Source organism: Urtica dioica, chromosome 1, assembly GCF_054948205.1.
Source record: "Urtica dioica subsp. dioica isolate 48M chromosome 1, U.dioica_male_clone48M_v1_H2, whole genome shotgun sequence".
Classification (NCBI taxonomy): domain Eukaryota; kingdom Viridiplantae; phylum Streptophyta; class Magnoliopsida; order Rosales; family Urticaceae; genus Urtica; species Urtica dioica.
In genome coordinates, this window is record NC_142756.1 from 53,849,352 (window position 1) to 53,862,796 (window position 13,445).

Genomic DNA, 13,445 nt, shown 5'->3' on the forward strand with positions numbered 1-13,445 from the left:
AAAGTTTGCAACGCTCGTCTCCCCTCGCAGCACGTCTCTCTTTCTTTCCTCGGCACCTCGAGCAACCACGAAAGTTTCTATCACTAAATCACTCGAAATAAAGGAATTAGTGAGTGGACACTTTTAAACACTACGACTTAAGAACGAGTCTTGAAGTCGCAGAGCTAAACACTAGGTCGAGTGAGGACCTAGGTGCCAAAACAAGAAAAATCGAAAATAAACTAGAGAGAGAGAAGAGAAGAGGGGCGGCAACCACAAGTTCTAGAGAGAGAAGCTCTCAATCTCTAACTTATGTGGAATTAATAAAATGAAGGGAATGAGGGTCCTATTTATAGGAGAGGGGTTGGCCTTGGAAAGAAGTAGTTTCCTCTTATTTTTCAAGCCTTTATGAGCAATCTTTTATTACCCATACCTATCAATGTAGGCGCCCATCTCATACAATCCACAAGGGATTAGTTTCCTCTTTTGTTTCCCTTCTTGGTCGCCTAAGCCGATTCTCCTTGTTTCCTCATAGAGGAAATTTGTTTCCTCTTTTTCTTTTGGCAAGTATCTTGATACATTTATGCACAAAATATTCTCTCTTGTCTCTTGGGTATTTGGGCGCCTATAACTTATCTAGAAAGGCCTTCTAGAAGCTTTTCCACTTGTTCATGACAACGTGAAAAAAGCCCATTAAGAATTTTCAATAAAATTCTTATGAAATGAAATTAATTCATGAGGCCCAATAATCAAGTTATGGCCGAGTGACCTTAAGTCATCAAATGAACTTGTCAAAAAATTTATTGACATTCATTTCATCATATGTCTCAAAAGACAAAAATACCCTTTTGACAATTTTCGTTCTTGTTTTGACTTAGCTTCCAGTTTAACTATTCCTATCGATGTGATTCGTGACAGTGACCTCATGGACCCAAATGAACAAAGCTTTAGCTAAACACTTGGACTCAAAAGTTCACAAACCTTTTCCAAGTTTAGCTTAATGCCAACTGACTCCACTAAAGAGCTGACACTGAAAATCTCTCGGTTCAAATGAATTTATTTTCTACTCAAGAATTCGACCTAATTATGATGAGCGGATCCACTGAATATTATCTATGTTTACCCTTCATGAATGTCATCAGCTAGTCGGGATTTACTAAATTACCATTTTACCCTTCTGGCTGTTATTTCCTCAACTCCTTTGTCGCTTGTGAATAAGTTAGAAACAATGTATTGACGAGGAGCTAACAAGTCACATTGTTTCATCCAAAAGAGTCAGGACTCAATTTGGACACTGGCCAGTTCATTTATTCACACTCCAAGGAACAAAGCATGAGGTGACATACATTGCATTTCAGCAATCTTGTACATGAATTCCATATCTATGAGAACTTCACAAAGTTACTCATGACAGACTCACAACTTAGTACTTCACCAATAGGCCTTGTTCGGAATCACATAGTGAGTCCGAACTTTGACTTTCTCAAATGAGAATACTAAGGTGTGAAATGGCATGTCTCATTTCAGGATTAAGGTAAGCATGATGCAATTCATACATAGTGACTTCGAGACATAAGAGGTTAAATGGTTTGTTCTTATATTGTCTCTAGAAGTGCACTGGTCAATTCAGTACCTTCGGAAGATACCTAGAAGAACTATAGAGTCCCCAACTCTCAATGCCTCATAACCAGACATCATAGATTCTTCTAACAATCATACTGAGGTCAATAGTCCTTTGACCCTAAGATTGCGAATATATCGTTTTAAGCAAACTACGAAGAGTTTGTTCATGCAAATCTACATTTGTCTCTTCGTAAGTTGTTAAGTTTGTTTATGGACTAAAAGACTAAGGTTTTATCATAAAGCTTCAAACAAAGAAAGAATGAATGAACGTTTCAACTTTATTAATGAATAGATAGGCAATTACAAGCAAGAGTCTTCATGAGACTTTATTACATCAAATGTACAAAATAAAGACTACAACTCTTCTTGTGAGCACCATTGACAACACACTCCCACTTGACTCAAAGAAGGTGTGTGTAGTCCTTCATGCCTAATCCCTCACGATGTTGGTCGAAGACCTTGTTCGCTAGGGCCTTGGTGAATGGATCTGCCAGAGATCTACTTCACCTCCACGTCTCCGCGTTGCGCGATCTCTCGAATCAAATGGTATTTCCTCTCAATATGCTTAGAGCGCTTATGGCTTCGAGGTTCCTTTGAGTTAGCGACAGCCCCACTATTATCACAATAAAGGGTCATGGGCTCGTCGACGTTTAGAACAACTTCCAAATACTTAAGGAATTTTCTAAGCCATACAGCCTCTTTGGATGCTTCAGAAGCAGCCACATATTCTGCTTCCATTGTGGAGTCAGCAGTGCAAGATTGCTTAATACTTCTCCACACAACAGCTCCACCATTAAGGATGAACACAGATCCCGAAGTGGATTTCCTGGAATCCTTATCCGCTTGAAAACCGGAGTCGGTATATCCCGTCATAGTCAGGTCAGTACCTGAGTATGTAAGCATCAAGTTCCTAGTTCTTCGAAGATACTTAAGAACATGCTTAACATCAATCCAGTGCTCGGGTCCAGCGTTGGATTGGAAACGGCTAACTACGCCAACGGCGAAACATATATCAGGTCTAGTGCAAAGCATAGCATACATGAGGCTTCCTACGGCAGAGGCGTAAGGAATTTTCCTCATGTCTTCAATCTCTTGTGCAGTCTTGGGAGACTGGTCCTTAGAGAGTGAAACTCCATGCCTAAAGGGTGTTTGACCCCTCTTGCAGTCTTGCATCGTGAAGCGATCCATCACCTTATCAATATAAGATGCTTGAGAGAGCGACAGGGTCCGGTTTTTCCTATCTCGAAAGATTTGGATTCCCAGAATGTATGCGGCTTCTCCTATATCCTTCATATCGAATTGCTTTGCTAGCCAGACCTTAACCTCAGATAACTTACCCACGTCATTACCAATGAGTAGTATATCATCGACATATAGTACCAGAAATACAACCTTGCCTTCGTGTATTAACTTGTAAACACAAGGCTCATCTATTGACTGTTCAAAGCCAAAGCTCTTTACAGTTTCATCGAATCTAATATTCCATGACCTAGATGCTTGCTTTAGTCCAGAAATGGATTTAAGCAACTCGCAAACCTTGGTCTCTTGACCTTTATCCACGAAATCGTCTGGTTGAGCCATGTAAATGCGCTCGTCAAGATTGCCATTCAGAAAGGCTGTCTTGACATCCATTTGTCAGATCTCATAGTCGAGAGCTGCAGCTATGGATAGGAGTATGCGGATGGATTTAAGCATCGTGACTGGCGAGAAGGTTTCTTCATAGTCAATCCCTTCTTGTTGGGTATAACCCTTCGCCACAAGTCGTGCTTTGAACGTCTCGACGTTCCCATCAGGACCCCTTTTCTTCTTGTATATCCACTTACACCCTACGGGTTTAATCCCTTCAGGAAGGTCTACAAGTTTCCAGACTTTGTTGACATACATCGAGTGCATTTCAACTTTCATGGCGTCAAGCCAAAGGTTTGATTCAGAACAAGCCATCGCTTGGCTATAGGAAACAGGGTCATCCATGTCAGAGACGGCTACAAGAGAGTCTCCATAAGACATGTACCTGTCAGGCTTTTGAGTAGCCCTCCCACTACGTCTAAGTACTACTTGACGAGATTCTGATGAGTTAGGTTGTGTTTCAGTTGGGGTAAGAACAGTTCTTACAGATGAGGTAGAAGCTTCCTCACCCAACTTTTCTTCAAGCACAATTTTGCTTCTAGGTTTCGTATCCTTCATGAAGTCCTCCTCAAGGAAACGAGCATTCGTGCTAACGAAAGTCTTATCGTCTTCGGGACTATAGAAAATGAAACCTTTGGTTTCCTTTGGATATCCCACAAACAGGCATAATTCTGACCTACTAGCCAACTTGCTAGTCTTTTGCCTTAGCACATGTGCAGGGCAGCCCCAAATTCGGATGTGGCCCAAACTTACTTTACGGCCAGTCCATCTTTCATAAGGAGTACCAGCAACCGTTTTAGACGGAACTTGGTTCAGAATGTAAGCGGCTGTTTCGAGGGCATATCCCCAAAAGGAAAGCGGGAGTGATGAGTAACTCATCATCGATCTAACCATCTCCATAAGAGTTCGGTTTCTTCTCTCTGACACTCCGTTTTGTTGAGGTGTGCCAGGTGCGGTAAGCTGAGAAGCGATACCTTCTTCTTTAAGAAAGTCATCGAACTCTCCAGACATATACTCACCACCTCGATCAGATCGAAGGGTTTTGATCACTTTGCCAGTTTGCTTTTCCACTAAAGCCCTAAAGACCTTAAATACGTTAAAGGTCTCGGATTTGTATTTAAGCAAATAGACAAACCCATATCGTGAGTAATCATCAGTGAAGGTAACGAAGTATTCGTATCCTCCATGTGCCTGTTGGCTGAGCGGACCACATACATCAGAATGTATTAGTTCCAGCAACTCAGTGGCTCTTCGACCTTTATCAGAGAAAGGTCGCTTAGTCATTTTTCCTTCTATGCAGGATTCACAAGTAGGTAGTGAACCTATTGCAGAGGCTTGGAGTGAACCATCCCTCACAAGTCTCTTAATCCTTTCTAGACTGATATGACCAAGTCTTAAGTGCCATAGGTGTGTTGATTTTGTTAGATCGGAGGATTCAGAAAGTTTGATCCTCTTTGGCTCCCTAATTAGATCATTATCTATTTCGGTGTCTAAAAGAGAAGGTTGAGTGGGATAGATGTAGAAAAGAGCATTCTTCATACATGCATCAGTGACAAAAGAATTATCAGGAAACGAAATACGAATTCCATTCTTAATGAACTTTAAACAATAATCTTGCTCACGAAGACGAGCAACGGATATTAAGTTCTTCCCAAAGGTAGGAACAAAATAAACGTTATTCAAGTTTAAAGTGCGGTCTTCAAAAGACAGCGTCACGGATCCCACAGCCTTTGCAGACACCAGGCTCCCATCACCCCATTTGAAACAGAACTCGCCTTCCTCTAAGCTTTTGGTTTTCTTGAAACCATTCAAGGAACAACAAATATGGTTAGTAGCAGCGGAGTCAAGAATCCACGTTGATACATTATCAGCTACTAAGCATGCTTCGGTAACTAGTACAATACTATGTTCCTTTGCTTTGAGATAGGCAGGACAGTTCTTTTTATCGGCCTTGTAAGGTCCCTTCTCAGTTCTAGAGGCGGAGGCTTTGTGCTCAGTAGCATGTGCCTCTCCTTGATTCCTCTTTCTCTTAGTGAGACCTACAGCAGTGTGAAGTTCCATCATAAGCTTGGTAACAGTGTACTCTAGCTTGTTTATGGAGTAGTTCATCTTGGAGGTATCAAGAGATGCGGGGAGAGTATCTAAGATCATATCTATGATATTCTTCCCATCAATCTTAGATCCTAGGATTTCCATTTTACTCAGATGACTAATGATCAATATCAAAAAGTCTCCAACAGGAGTCCTAGCCTTCGTGTGAGAGTTCATAAACTGTCGGACTGCTTGTTGCTATGTTTGACGCCCTTGCCCTCCAAACATCTCAAGGAGATTGTAGAGCATTTCGGCGGCAGTCTCGATGTTACGATGTTGCTCTTTCAGCATATTGTTCATAGATGCCAAGATATAGCACCTCACAATCTCATCGGATCGAAGCCAGGCCGCTACGGCGTCATTATCCTCTTGAGTTGAATCATCATTCGTCAGAGGAGGACACGGGGTGGTGAGTACCCATTTGTGCTTGTTAACGGTAGGTATTATGTCGAGGTTACGTTTCGAATCTACGTAGTTTTCGTTTTCGAGTTTGATCGAGGAAAGAAAGATTGAGAGATGGTTGAGAGACATATTGCCTATGAAAGTTGAAACAAGTTTATGATTAGTCTTTGGTTTAGGATTTAAGTTTTATTAAGACTTTTAAAAAATCCAAAGCTGTTATAAACCAAACGATAATTTACTCCCTCAAGAGAAGGCCGCAAAAAATCTCCTTTTATAAGTAAATGACACATCATTAATGCTAAGCCAAGATGTCAATACATCTATTTTGACTAGCCACCTTGTAAATTGGTTTGATCACTCACATCCTTTCGCAGGGCCTCGAGGGAGGATTACTAGGGATTGAGCCTAAGTGTGCAACCAACCACTTAGTCCAAAAGATCAGCTTTGAAAAACAATCCCCCAAGGGGAGGCCTTGTCATCATTGCATCACTCTCGGACGTAGCTCATTGAGCAATGATCGAAGCAATAACGCCTTGGAGTACTCACATTTAAGTGAGGGTCGCAAGAGCGGCTCTTAGTCCCACGTTATTGCATCTTTCATTAGTGTTGGGGATCGTGGGTTACAAACAACGAATATAACCCTCCCACTTAGTTTTTGGAGTTGGTTCATCGACTCTTATAAGTTCGGAAACAGATTTCCTAGTTAGAGAGCGACAGAGCGGACAACTAGAAGAGAATCCTAGATCGACATGTTCAGAGCAGTATTAGTGCATAAAGGCACAAGGTACATACTCGATCTTTTCCTATTTTCTATTTCGGGAAAGTGCGTGAGGGAAGTGTGAACTTCAACTCACTCGAACACTTGAAAGTTTGAGATTACACATCTTTTTATTTTTCGGCTTGTCTACAAGGAGACCTCCCACTCAAATTTTCAAGAGCATATAGATTTTGAACATATGTGATATAGATATAGTTTTGAAAACATTTTGAAAATTTATTTGATTTGGGTGACAAAATGTTTTCAAGTTTGAAAGTGAAAACGGTTTTTCAAAATTCAAACTAGTTTTGTAAAAACTCAATTTCAATTAACCTTTCAAAAATCAAAACTTTTAATCTTACACATCATGTTTATAATCATATGAAAAACATTTTTGCTCAAGAAAGTTTTCTCATTAGAGTTCTATAACTCATGGTAGTGGGGTTTGAAAATCCGGATTTCTAAAAAACTGGAGTTTCGGACAGCCGCGCACCTCGGAGTAAAATCGGCATATCTGGCGGCTCCGATGTCCTTTTGAGCCGAAACCGGTGGCATTGGACAGAGGACAGACATAGCTTTAATTTGATTTAAGAATCATTAAATTTAGATTTCTGAGCAGAGAGTTATGCCACTTATAATGCGGGTTTACTCCAGCTCGAAGAAAAAGAAATAAATTAAAGCTTGGTCCTTTTTAGGTGCGAAAAAGAATCGAGTGTAACGGAACGTTTTAAGATGATGTTTAAAGCTTTTATTTGTGTTTTATTAGCAGGGTAATAACATAGAATAAAAGAAATAACAACATGCATAAAATGATTCAAGTAAAAATAAGAAACTAGCAAGATATCAAAACTAGTCACAAAATTTTACTCAAAATTTCTCAAACCTTTAAAAACACGTTTTTCAATATAAAAATTAAAAACTTTTAGAACTGATTCTAATATGTTTTAAAAACATCCCAAACTCATAGAAAATCAACATGCTTTTTGATTTAAAGACAAGAGCATTAAATTAAAAAAAAAAATCTAAGATTACAATTCTAACTTGTCACAAAATTAGTAAAATTTCGAAAACGATTTTCAAGCTCATAATTTTAAAAACATGTACATGCTTATCTTTGACCATAGCTCTGATACCATTTGTTGGAATCGATCTAGGGTTTGAGAAAATAATTAACGCTTCGGTAAGCGGCGGAATTTTAAAAATTTTCTTTTACAAGTAAAACAGTTTTTACTAACCTAGACAAGTGCAAGTACATGTAATTAAAAACCAATATGAGCTAGAAGTTTACTAACCTTTCTTGAAGCTTGAACTTTGAAGAAGCTTGTGGAAAGTTTGCAACGCTCGTCTCCCCTCGCAGCACGTCTCTCTTTCTTTCCTCGGCACCTCGAGCAACCACGAAAGTTTCTATCACTAAATCACTCGAAATAAAGGAATTAGTGAGTGGGCACTTTTAAACACTATGACTTAAGAACGAGTCTTGAAGTCGCAGAGCTAAACACTAGGTCGAGTGAGGACCTAGGTGCCAAAACAAGAAAAATTGAAAATAAACTAGAGAGAGAGAAGAGAAGAGGGGCGGCAACCACAAGTTCTACAGAGAGAAGCTCTCAATCTCTAACTTATGTGGAATTAATAAAATGATGGGAATGAGGGTCCTATTTATAGGAGAGGGGTTGGCCTTGGAAAGAAGTAGTTTCCTCTTATTTTCCAAGCCTTTATGAGCAATCTTTTATTACCCATACCTATCAATGTAGGCACCCATCTCATACAATCCACAAGGGATTAGTTTCCTCTTTTGTTTCTATTCTTGGTTGCCTTGGCCGATTCTCGTTGTTTCCTCTTTTTCTTTTGGCAAGTATCTTGATACATTTATGCACAAAATATTCTCTCTTGTCTCTTGGGTATTTGGGCGCCTATAACTTATCTAGAAACGCCTTCTAGAAGCTTTTCCACTTGTTCATGACAACGTGAAAAAGGCCCATTAAGAATTTTCAATAAAATTCTTATGAAATGAAATTAATTCACGAGGCCCAATAATCAAGTTATGGCCTAGTGACCTTAAGTCATCAAATGAACTTGTCAAAAAATTTATCGACATTCATTTCATCATATGTCTCAAAAGACAAAAATACCCTTTTGACAATTTTCGTTCTTGTTTTGACTTAGCTTCCAGTTTAACTATTCCTATCGATGTGATTCGTGACAGTGACCTCATGGACCCAAATGAACAAAGCTTTAGCTAAACACTTGGACTCAAAAGTTCACAAACCTTTTCCAAGTTTAGCTTAATGCCAACTGACTCCACTAAAGAGCTAACACTGAAAATCTCTCGGTTCAAATGAATTTATTTTCTACTCAAGAATTCGACCTAATTATGATGAGCGGATCCACTGAATATTATCTATGTTTACCCTTCATGAATGTCATCAGCTAGTCGGGATTTACTAAATTACCATTTTACCCTTCTAGCTGTTATTTCCTCAACTCCTTTGTCGCTTGTGAATAAGTTAGAAACAATGTATTGACGAGGAGCTAACAAGTCACATTGTTTCATCCAAAAGAGTCAGGACTCAATTTGGACACTGGCCAGTTCATTTATTCACACTCCAATGAACAAAGCATGAGGTGACATACATTGCATTTCAGCAATCTTGTACATGAATTCCATATCTATGAGAACTTCACAAAGTTACTCATGACAGACTCACAACTTAGTACTTCACCAATAGGCCTTGTTCGGAATCACATAGTGAGTCCGAACTTTGACTTTCTCAAATGAGAATACTAAGGTGTGAAATGGCATGTCTCATTTCAGGATTAAGGTAAGCATGATGCAATTCATACATAGTGACTTCGAGACATAAGAGGTTAAATGGTTTGTTCTTATATAGTCTCTAGAAGTGCACTGGTCAATTCAGTACCTTCGGAAGATACCTAGAAGAACTATAGAGTCCCCAACTCTCAATGCCTCATAACCAGACATCATAGATTCTTCTAACAATCATACTGAGGTCTATAGTCCTTTGACCCTAAGATTGCGAATATATCGTTTTAAGAAAACTACGAAGAGTTTGTTCATGCAAATCTACATTTGTCTCTTCGTAAGTTGTTAAGTTTGTTTATGGACTAAAAGACTAAGGTTTTATCATAAAGCTTCAAACAAAGAAAGAATGAATGAACGTTTCAACTTTATTAATGAATAGATAGGCAATTACAAGCAAGAGTCTTCATGAGACTTTGTTACATCAAATGTACAAAATAAAGACTACAACTCTTCTTGTGGGCACCATTGACAACACGTGGCAGGATATTAACTGTTTTTTTGTTACTTATTTGCCCTTACTCATTATATGCGGCAGTTTTTTTAAAATTAAAAAAAAAACTGAATAGGAAAGTAGTTATATAGGAAAGTAGTCATGTAAATGACTCATTAAAATCGCATTAATTATGACGCTGGGTTTTTTTAAAATTTGGTATAAACTGAATTGAATAGCAGTTATTGTATTTCCAAAATATTTGGACTTGGTTTGAGAAAATTTTCCGAGCTTATTTACACATTATCTGATGTTAATTGATTTGACAGGTTATTTACAATACAAATAAACTGTAAATAAATTTTGTAATATTGTCTGTTAATTGATTTGACAGCTTATTGTCTGATGTTAATTGATTTCACAGCTTATTTGTTGTAATCGATCTAGGGTTTAAGAAAATAATTAACGCTTCGGTAAGCAGCGGAATTTTAAAAATTTTCTTTTACAAGTAAAAACAATTTTTACTAACCTAGACAAAGTGCAAGTACATGTAATTAAAACTAATATGAGCTAAGAGTTTACTAACCTTTCTTGAAGCTTGAACTTTGAAGAAGCTTTTGGAAAGTTTGCAACGCTCGTCTCCCCTCGCAGCACGTCTCTCTTTCTTTCCTCGGCACCTCGAGCAACCACGAAAGTTTCTATCACTAAATCACTCGAAATAAAAGGAATCAGTGAGTGAGCACTTTTAAACACTACGACTTAAGAACAAGTCTTGAAGTCGCAGAGCTAAACACTAGGTCGAGTGAGGACCTAGGTGCCAAGACAAGAAAAATCGAAAATAAACTAGAGAGAGACAGAAGAGGGGCGGCAACCACAAGTTCTAGAGAGAGAAGCTCTCAATCTCTAACTTATGTGGAATGAGAAAAATGAGAAGAATGAGGCTCCTATTTATAGGAGAGGTCTCACCTTCAATAAGGTAGTTTCCTCTTCTATAGAATATCACATATTCATGAGCCAATTTCCTCTTTTCCTCTATGAGACACTCGGCCAAGGCAGCCTTCTAGAAGGCTTGGATTTGTTTCCTTTTTTGTTCCTTGCCTTGCTTCTTTCTCTACTTGGGCGCCTTCCTCTTCTTTCCCTTAGAGGAAATTTGTTTCCTCTTTTTCTTTTGGCAAGTATCTTCATACATTTATGCACAAAATATTCTCTCTATCTCTAGGGTATTTGGGCGCCTATATTCACTAGAAAAGGCTTCTAGAATTTTCTTCACTTGTTCATGACAACATAAGAAAAGGCCCATTAAGAATTTTCAATAAAATTCTTATGAAATGAAATTAATTCACGAGGCCCAATGATCAAGTCATGGCCGAGTGACATTAAGTCATCAAATGAACTTGTCAAAAAATTTATTGACATTCATTTCATCCTTTGTCTCAAAAGACAAAAATACCCTTTTGACTATTTTCGTTCTCGTTTTGACTTAGCTTCCAGTTTAACTATTCCTATCGATGTGATTCGTGACAGTGACCTCATGGACCCAAATGAACAAAGCTTGAGCTAAACACTTGGACTCAAAAGTTCACAAACCTTTTCCAAGTTTAGCTTAATGCCAACTGACTCCACTAAAGAGTTGACACTGAAAATCTCTCGGTTCAAATGAATTTATTTTCTACTCAAGAATTCGACCTAATTATGATGAGCGGATCCACTGGATATTATCTATGTTTACCCTTCATGAATGTCATCAGCTAGTCGGGATTTACTAAATTACTATTTTACCCTTCTAGCTGTTATTTCCTCAACTCATTTGTCGCTTGTGAATAAGTTAGAAACAATGTATTGACGAGGAGCTAACAAGTCACATTGTTTCATCCAAAAGAGTCAGGACTCAATTTGGACACTGGCCAGTTCATTTATTCACACTCCAAGGAACAAAGCATGAGGTGACATACATTGCATTTCAGCAATCTTGTACATGAATTCCATATCTATGAGAACTTCACAAAGTTACTCATGACATACTCACAACTTAGTACTTCACCAATAGGCCTTGTTCGGAATCACATAGTGAGTCCGAACTTTGACTTTCTCAAATGAGAATACTAAGGTGTGAAATGGCATGTCTCATTTCAGGATTAAGGTAAGCATGATGCAATTCATACATAGTGACTTCGAGACATAAGAGGTTAAATGGTTTGTTCTTATATTGTCTCTAGAAGTGCACTGGTCAATTCAGTACCTTCGGAAGATACCTAGAAGAACTATAGAGTCTCCAACTCTCAATGCCTCATAACCAGACATCATAGATTCTTCTAACAATCATACTGAGGTCAATAGTCCTTTGACCCTTAGATTGCGAATATATCGTTTTAAGCAAACTACGAAGAGTTTGTTCATGCAAATCTACATTTGTCTCTTCGTAAGTTGTTTAGTTTGTTTATGGACTAAAAGACTAAGGTTTTATCATAAAGCTTCAGACAAGGAAGATTGAATGAACGTTTCAACTTTTTATTAATGAATAAGCAATTACAAGCAAGAGTCTTCATGAGACTATATTACATCAAATGTACACAAATAGACACTACTACTCTTCTTGTGGGTACCATTGACAACAAACTCCCACTTGACTCAAAGAAGATGTGAGTAGTCCTACATGCCTAATCCCTCTCGAAGTTGGTCGAAGACCATGTTCGCTAGGGCCTTGGTGAATGGATCTGCCAGAGATCTACTTCACCTCCACGTCTCCGCGTTGCGCGATCTCTCGAATCAAATGGTATTTCCTCTCAATATGTTTAGAGCGCTTATGGCTTCGAGGTTCCTTTGAGTTAGCGACAGCCCTACTATTATCACAATAAAGGGTCATGGGCTCGTCGACGTTTGGAACAACTTCCAAATACTTTAGGAATTTTCTAAGCCATACAGCCTCTTTGGATGCTTCACAAGCAGCCACATATTCTGCTTCCATTGTGGAGTCAGCAATGCAAGATTGCTTAATACTCCTCCACACAATAGCTCCATCATTAAGGATGAACACAGATCCCGAAGTGGATTTCCTGGAATCCTTATCTGCTTGAAAATCGGAGTCAGTATATCCCGTCATAGTCAGGTCAGTACCTGAGCATGTAAGCATCAAGTTCCTAGTTCTTCGTAGATACTTAAGAACATGCTTAACAGCAATCCAGTGCTCGGGTCCAGGGTTAGATTGGAAACGGCTAACTACGCCAACGATGAAATAGATGTCAGGTCTAGTGCAAAGCATAGCATACATGAGGCTTCCTACGGCAGAGGCGTAAGGAATTTTCCTCATGTCTTCAATCTCTTATGCAGTTTTGGGAGACTTGTCCTTAGAGAGTGAAACTCCATGCCTAAAGGGTGTTTGGCCCTTCTTGGAGTCTTGCATCGAGAAGCGATCCATCACCTTATCAATATAAGATGCTTGAGAGAGCGATAGGGTCCGGTTTTTCCTATCTCGAAAGATTTAGATCCCCAGAATGTATGCGGCTTCTCCGAGATCCTTCATATCGAATTGCTTTGCCAGCCAGACCTTAACCTCAGATAACTTACCCACGTCATTACCAATGAGTAGTATATCATCGATATATAGTACCAGAAACACAACTTTGCCTTCGTGTATTAACTTGTAAATACAAGGCTCATCTATTGACTGTTCAAAGCCAAAGCTCTATACAGTTTCATCGAATCTAATATTCCATGAC